An 8,917-nucleotide genomic window follows, 5' to 3' on the forward strand; every position below is an offset into this window, starting at 1 on the left:
TTAAGTATCTTTTATAAATGTGATTTAGAAAATAGCATTAACTGGTGTGCATCTTGACACAAAACAATGTGTTAAACTCTCAAGACTGTGATAATTATAGGCCTGCACAATTTGCTCAAAGTTTGCACGTTCAGAAGTACATTAGAAGGTTTTAGAAGCTTCTCTGTCTGCTCAATGATTATATTTAAAAAAAATATTAATTTTTTTCAAGATGAAAAGCTTGTGTTATATTCTCAGAGCTTGGTAGATTACTTACAAATTATAGTTTGTTACTGAAAGAAAATGAAATGTTAAAAATCTAAAATTGTGGTCATTAATATAATAAAGATTAGGCCTACTCATTATAGGTAATGTATTCGGACTAAATTTGGATTACCCTTTGATTACTTTTGACACAACTTGTCAAAAGAGAATAAAAGAGAATCAAATGTATGACCATAAACTGAAATCAAACAACACAATTATTGAAACGATTTACTTTAAACCTCAGGGGTCTTCAAGTAAATAAATAAATTAATTAAATATATAAGTGTTCCATCCATGGCATCTATGGTGAACCTGGAACACTTTTGAAAGGGCAAATCATCCTGGCTATTGGAAGGATAATCTGAATGTGATTACGATTGATTAGTTGTGATAATGAACTGGAATAAAGAAAGGCCATCACATGATATTTACTCTCAAATTTTCCCATTGTGTAATTGGATGATTTTAAATCATGGAGTCTTTGATGTTTGCTTCAAATGCAGGATGAAACGGTTGCCAAGCAACAACAGAGAGGAACCAAGGTGACACTGATGAGTGGAAATGTAACAAATATGTCCCCTGTGCCCCGTCATTAGTGGATGACCTTGTGTCTATACCACTCACAATATTAATAGTTTTAATAATAATAATAATAGCAACAGATATGTAACACATGAAGCGCATCCACATATTCATGTTTCCTTTCAGAATATAGTAAGTGTTGCATTCTGTGTCCATGGGGAGTGACCATCAGGTATAGTGCTACTTCTCTCAAATTCTGTAGTTTAAATCTAGTTGCTTTTGTGGCATTATTTGTACCTTTATTAAGCTTGTCACCTTTCCTGATAGGGTCCAAAATATATTACGCCACAAGATGGCGACAAATTATAAATCAGTGCCATCACAAGATCAGCTTCTTTTAATATATTTTTTTATTGAAGTAATTAAAAAAAAAAAACATATAATACATATAATATAATTTTGTTGCTGTCTACACTCCACACTTTCCCAGCTTCGTCTGTCTCTTTAAGAAATAACCCCAAACACCCCCCCCCCCCAAAAAAACAAAAATAAACAAAATTACAGCTGAGGGACAAATGCATGCAAACACAAATTATCATTCGACACGTAAAAAAAGTTATTCTTTTAGAAAAGTACAAACTATAAAATAATAATACTTGTGCTACCATTAATATGAAAAATGGTTATACTAACTATAATTAAAAACCTAAAAACTAAGGAGTAGTTAATTCATTAAATTTATTTTATTATTTATTTTAACTTGTTCCAAAATAAAGAATATGTGTGTGTGTGTATGTGTGATAAAAAAAAATAATAATAACAAATAATAGAAAAAGAGCAGTGTGAACATTCTGCAAAACAACTCCTAAAATACAGTTTCTTTAAAAAAAAAAAAGAAAACAGAATTATAAGCAGAAATATTGTTTAATTCTCCTGTAGGATCAGAGTATAGCTGAAAGGATACCAAATAAAAGAAAGGCAATGAAGCGTCTGTAAAAAGCATAATTGCATGGCAAATGCAGTCTAGTGGACATATCCAAATGAAATGTGTCAGATTAAATTTCAGAAACAAGTCTGACAAGCTCCATCCTTATATTAGAGTGTCAATCAAATTCTGAAGGTGATTAATCAGATTATGACCTTTGAAAACATTCAATGGATTTAAGCTTCCATGCCATAAATCTGACATAAGAATACACGATGTCACTTAGCACAAATCAAGCATAATTCAGCAATTTATCATGAGTTCAATGTAAACAGACAAAATATATAATCTAAAACATAGCAGGCTTCATTTGTATACCAATGAACTGACAGGATTCCAAAATCATGTGTATTATAGCATGCACCTTTGTGTGGACACCATTCATGGCTTCTGCTCTTATTGTTCAATCCATCAGGGTCTGTGAACAGACAAAAGCAGATACAAGATTATCAAGCTTTACAAATACAGAACATTCCCTGTCTTTCTCTATTGAATCCACACAAAGTCACAGGGCTTCTGTATTGGATTTCCTTTTGACATCTCAAAAGATATTGAACAAGCAGTAATAGAAGCTCATCAGCTGGTGAAGTCTGTGCAAACGAACCCAGTTGGCCACAAAAATCTAATTTGCCGCTTTGAATGAGCATACAAGTCTTTTCGGTTGCCAAGGCAACTTGCTCCTTGTTCACTCTCTCCCCAAGCAGTGAGTCGGCAACAGATCTTTATATCACGTTCATAATTGTTCTCACAGACTGAGATAATTACTATTCAAAATGTTTGCAGTACTGTATTTGCAGAGAATAAAAAATCCACCTCGCATGAAGACAAACTACACGAAAGAGCAACTGCCTCAAATGAAATAAGTTGATGCAGGGGACATAGCTAGCTTTCATAGCTTACACCTACTATTATAAACCCTCATGGCACTTGTAATGAATCCTAATTGGACGGTGTGTGTTTTTGTCACATCTTGTTGTGTGTGTGTGTGTGTTTGCTGCAAGCTGGTTCAGAGCTCTTTTGAAAACCTCCACCTCCCCCAGCTCCACCTGTCTCAATCTGCTAAGGGATTCATGGATGCCTATTCATACAGCAGAAGCAGCATATCTTACACTATCACAGCAGGGAGTCCATACTTGCTCTGCAGCAGTAGTGTGAATAGCAGCTCTAGTGCTCCAAGACAACATACATTAACTTTGTCATATCTATTTATATATTTAAATTTGTATAGCCACGTGACCTGAATATATTACATTTTCTCAAGACTAATCAACATAGACAAAGAGGGACCACAACAGGAGGATGCATTCAGTCCAAAATTCATGATGTGGTATGGGTTTTTCAAAGGCTGGTACTTTTAAATATCACCTCTAATTTAAATTATGTGGTTACAGCCTGCACATTAGCAGTGTTTAAACCAATAGACTGAGACCATAACCCTTAATCATTTTATTTTAAATTGAATGCTGTCATGTCAAATCGCAGTTAAACCGATAATAAATTTATTTTGCATTAAAATTTATTAAATAATGTGACTATAAATACATTTCAGGTTAAAATGACACTGATTATTACAATAATAGATGATTGATCAGAAATCCATTTATATATCCATCCATTCATCCAATATTCAGACGAAGCTATGTTAAAGACAGAAAAAACCTCCAAAAATAAAATGTAGATTAAATATGAAACCAGTGGCAACAATGAAATTCTCATTATCACACATTGATAATGATGTCACACATTATAATGGTGTGACATCAACTGGCACATGGTTTTCCTAGAGGTCATCATTCAGACATACATAAAACAATCACACACAAGATCTAGGGGTCTTTTCAGGCATGACCTCCAGATGCTGTGAGGTCATGTTTCACTTTGTGGAGAGTCGCCCAGCCGTCCAGTGAGAGTCTCACAGATGTGAGCTTCATCAAGCAGGATGATCATGAGAGCTCATCTGATGATGGCTGAGAGATTGATGTGGCTCTGGGGTTGTCGGCTATTAATAATTCCTTGCAAGAGTGGTAAAGGCCACTGCTCTGATTGGAATAGATTGGATTGGCCATCTGTGTGGTCGGCATGGTTACCAGAGTGGCACAACAGCAGGAAATGCATCCTTTAGGTGTGATGATGCGTCTGTGTTCGAAGGGTTTGTGTCTAGATAATCTAGCCACGTTAATAGGATAGTTTGCGCAAACAAGAAAATTCATCGTTTACTTGTCGTTTTAAACCTTTATGGCTTTGTTTCTTCTGTGGAACATAGATAAAGAGATTTTGATAAATGTGACCAATCAGTGGAAGTCAACAGGTTTCCAACATTCTTCAGAATACCTTCTTTCGTCATAGTCCATTTCTGTATGGAATGCATTTTAGTGGTGCATTAATTAGTGGGTTAGGTGGATTTATCATTATTATTATAATTATAATTTTTTTTATATATTTTGTTTTATTTTCAAGAACAAGAGAGACACAATTTTTCAGTGTTTTCAGTGACATTGTTTTTTCTTAAGACTAAAAACTAATTCTGATTTGAAACACCTCATGTGCCTTTAGACCATATACTGACCAAATTAGTGATTCGTGAGCCAGTTTAGAGCGTCTTTCTCTTGGGTTTTCAGTTATCGGCAAAGAATCGATTTAAACTAATCAAGATCAATTTTCTACCCAATATGCCTTCTGGTGAAAATGAAAGCAGCATGGAATCAAAACGAAATCAAACCGAAGAAACGACATCCAAGTTCTACACTGATAGCACAGTACATGGACATATCTTTTTCGCTAAGAAGAAAAAAGTTGGTTGAAAATGAGCCTTCAGTAAAAGAATTTACAAAAATGGCCAGCACTCTTCAGGGAAAGTCAGGTAATTAAGACACATTGTATCTAGGGCATGTAAAAATGTTTTAAGTCTTAATGTGTTGTTTCTTTTGTTCTCCTCTTTTTGTAGATTATTGCTGAGTTCAACCGGATCACAAGCAAAAACCAAAAGCAAGAATTCTTCCCTGCCCTTGTTTTCGAAGCAAAGAAAGGCACAGCTGGAAAAAAGCTCTCGGAGTACCTAATGCAAATTAAATCAGCAGTTAAGTGTTTTTTTTGTTTTATTTTAAGTATTCTTCTAATTTAATATCTGTAAAAAGTGCTACAAGAAAGATGTCCCAATTTTTGTGTCAGCATTACATCTATTTAAGAGAACCTATATAAAGTACATAGAAGCTAAATAAAATGCAAGTAAAATATATACTTTGTTTTCCATAACATTTGATCAAATAAATCTTAAAATGTATAAAAATCTCATATAGAATAGTGTCTTGAATTTTTACAGTCCAATTTCAATCCAACTACTCAGGGCAAAGAGGTCTCTATATATAGCCATTCCTTACCTATGTCCTTTGACAGTTTTAGCAACATGCGTTCTGCACCCTATCACTTCACTCTCTGCTGGTATAGACGGTTTCAGAAGTAACTACAAAAACAAACGCCTTTCGATGACCAATAATTAGAGTTAAATAATAAGTTAAACATTAAAAGGATAGGGAAAGTATCTCATTTTGTTACAAACCTGTATACATTTATTTGTTCTGATGAACACGAAGGAAGATATTTTGAGTAATGTTTGAAACCAAACTGATCATGGGATGGATGTAACTGTTTTACTAAAAAGACATTGCTATTAAATGTTTCAATGATGCTTTTGCTGAAAAGGTCCAACTTATCACTGAATATTCCCACTGAAGCCCTGTTACAAATTTAAATGTTACTTCAAGAACTAGTAACAGCACCTTAAGCAGTTTACATTTTTAAAAGGAACATGCACTTGTTTGCGTTTGCAATATAAGAACATATTTTAATATTGCTTTTCTTTCTTTCTTAGGACTGTGATATTGTTGCACCTCAAGTATCGATAGTTTTTCTCACTGTGGTGCCAGAGGACAACCCGATGTCTCCACCAGGTTTGCCATTGGAGGTCACTGATACAGCAATAATTTTGGAGGGTGTTATAGCAATGGATGGACTTGAGAATGTTCCACGTGCCATGTGTTTTGTTTTTGGGCTGATCTATGCTTTAAATATGGAGTACCCTTCACAGCTTAAAAACACAAGTTCATTCATAGGGTTTTTCTTTCCCTGGGGCACAGATCTCTCAAGCCAAAACTGCAATCACTAAAACACCTACTGATGTTTTAATGTGTTTTTGTGTTTCTTATGGCAGAAACAAGACCATGTTACTGTAGGTCAATCAAGCTTTGTAGTCAAGAATTTGTTCAATATGTTTTTAATAGCAGAAACAAGACTGTCTTAGGTCTATTGTTGCATTTTGGGTGTTGTATCCAGATTGATGGGTGACTGATAAAAAATCTCAATACCTGCAACTTAAACCTTGTTTTAATCCGTTTTTGTTTTATGCTTCTGATGGCAGAAACAAGGCCATGTTGCCGTAGGTCTGTTGTTGAATTTTTTGGTAGTTTTAATCAGACATCTACCAAACTGGATGCAAAACCAAAACTTTATTTAGTCAAGATGTGTTTGTTAGTAATAACAAAGATTTAGTCTTGTGTCTATTGTTGCATTTTGGGTGTTGTATCCAGGTTGATGGTTGACTGATTAAAACAAATCCCTGTACCCACAACAAAAAAAAAAAACATCAATACTTTATATTATATATAATATTAATATAATATTAAGTTACCTCAACTAATGCTTTTGAGTCACCAGTACTTAATTGTACTTGATAATTAAGTTTAGTCTACAAATACTGTTTAGTTTTGCCAACTTAAAATGAATACTATACTTTACTTAATGAATAAGTTTAGTTTACAAATACTATTTAGTTTTACCAACTCAAAAGTAATATATTACTTTACTTATAAATTTAAAGCAATCGGTTTACCTCACTTTAAGTTAACTCAACTTATTACATTTTAAAGTGCAGAGATTAAGTTTGCATGTTACATCTCACTCATACATGCATTAATAATGTGGATCTGGAAGAATACCAACTCCATACTTACACTCTCAGGTCAAGAACAGACAGAGGCATGTCTGCATGAGTAAGAAAAGAGCACTGCATGCCAGCAGGATAAATAAATGTAGGTTAAGAAGCCTGGTTACTTAATTTTGATGTTCCCTTTGACACATTCTGTTGACTAAGTAATGTTGCACCTACATGTCATCTAACTCTCATTAGAGTATTAGTAGACTGGTAGAGATAGGGTTAGAATAAGTTGACGTACTTGCAAAGTTACTTATAGTCAGTAAAATGCCAGTTGGGAGACCATGACAATAAAGAGTTAGCAGATATTAAGCAAACAGTTAACTAATACTCTGATGAGAGTTAGACATGTAGGTGCAACATTACTTATTGTTAAAAGAACGGGGATTATAGATGGGGAATTCTTATCAAGAGTTGGGACCATCAAAATAAAGGAAGATCAATTAAATTAAAGGGTCCCAATTCTTGATTGGGAAGATTGGGAATTCTTCTTTAGTGTGAAAGGGCTTTTAAATTTGCTATAAATAGAACTTCTTATATTAAAAACAATGAAGCCCTGCTCATATTTAAAAGTAACGTGAAAGTTACTTAAAAGTAACATAATAAATTACTTTCCATAAAAAGTAACTAAGTAATGTAATTAGTTACTTTTTAAGGGAGTTACGCAATGTTGTAATGCATTACTTTTAAAAGTAACTTTCCCCAACACTGGAAATTTCACTTTGAAAATGTTGTGAAATGTGGAATAAGCAACATAATATCATTTTGCAGAGATTTGCAATAATTTTCTCCTATTCAATTCAGATAAGACAGAGATATTACTTATTGGACCAAAAAAAAAAAAAAAAAAAAAACAAGTACACAGGATCTTGTAGACTACAGTTTGCAACTAGACGGATGTACTGTTACTTCTTCTACAGTCAAAACTCTGGGTGTTATATTAGACTGCAGCTTGTCTTTTGAAAACCATATTTCCCAAGTTACTAAAAACGTATTCTTCCGTCTTAGAAACATTGCCAAGCTACGAAACATGTTATCTGTTTCTGATGCAGAAAAGCTAGTTCATGCATTCATGACCTCTAGACTGGATTATTGCAATGCACTTCTAGGTGGTTGTCCTGCATCTTCAATAAACAAGCTACAGGTAGTCCAAAATACAGCGGCTAAAGTCCTTACCAGGTCAAGAAAATATGATCATATTACCCCAATTTTACAGTCTCTGCACTGGCTACCTATTAAGTTCTGTATCAGTTACAAATTGTTATTACTTACCTATAAGGCCCTAAATGGTTTAGCTCCTGCGTACCTAACTAGCCTTCTACCACGCTACAACCCATCACGCACCCTAAGGTCACAAAACGCTGGACTTTTGGTAGTTCCTAGGATAGCAAAGTCCACTAAAGGAGGTAGAGCTTTCTCACATTTGGCTCCCAAACTCTGGAATAACCTTCCTGATAATGTTCGGGGTTCAGACACACTCTCTCTGTTTAAATCTAGATTAAAAACACATCTCTTTCGCCAAGCATTCAAATAATGCATCTCATAATTTTGGACTGCAGTTGTATCTGATCAAATGCGCATTATTATTCTCTAGCTTGGGTTAAACTAATTAATTTTACTTTGTTGGAACAGCAGCTATGCTAATGATGTCTCTATTTGTTTCTATGTTTTGCCACGGTATTTACACAAGCTCCAGTCTGGATCCAGAACACCAGAGAAGAGAAGATAATGACCCCTCAGAGGACCTCAGATGATGCTAACCCTGAATCAACAAACAGAACTAACAAATATTGCTACAAGTGTGACTGCATCATATAATAATGTATACATTTTTCTGAACATTTCTGTCATTTCTGCACACAAACTGACAGTCGACACTGATAAGCTACTACTAAATAATGTAGAAACTTAATTTTCTGTAAAGCTGCTTTGCAATGATTTGTATCATAAAAAGCGCTATATGAATAAACTTGATTAGATGTCATAAACAGAAACATTATTACAGTGAATCTGGATTGAAAATTTGTCATTGTGGTAACTCAATGTAACAAAAAGACTTATTTTTTTATGGTTCTTCTGTAATTCTGTAGTGCTAATTATGACCATACTATTTATTTTCACATAGCATAAATATTTTGGTGAATATTTAGGTCAGGTAAATTTTTGAACTTTTGAAA

This window comes from Carassius carassius, chromosome 47, assembly GCF_963082965.1.
Source record: "Carassius carassius chromosome 47, fCarCar2.1, whole genome shotgun sequence".
NCBI classification, from domain to species: Eukaryota; Metazoa; Chordata; class Actinopteri; order Cypriniformes; family Cyprinidae; genus Carassius; species Carassius carassius.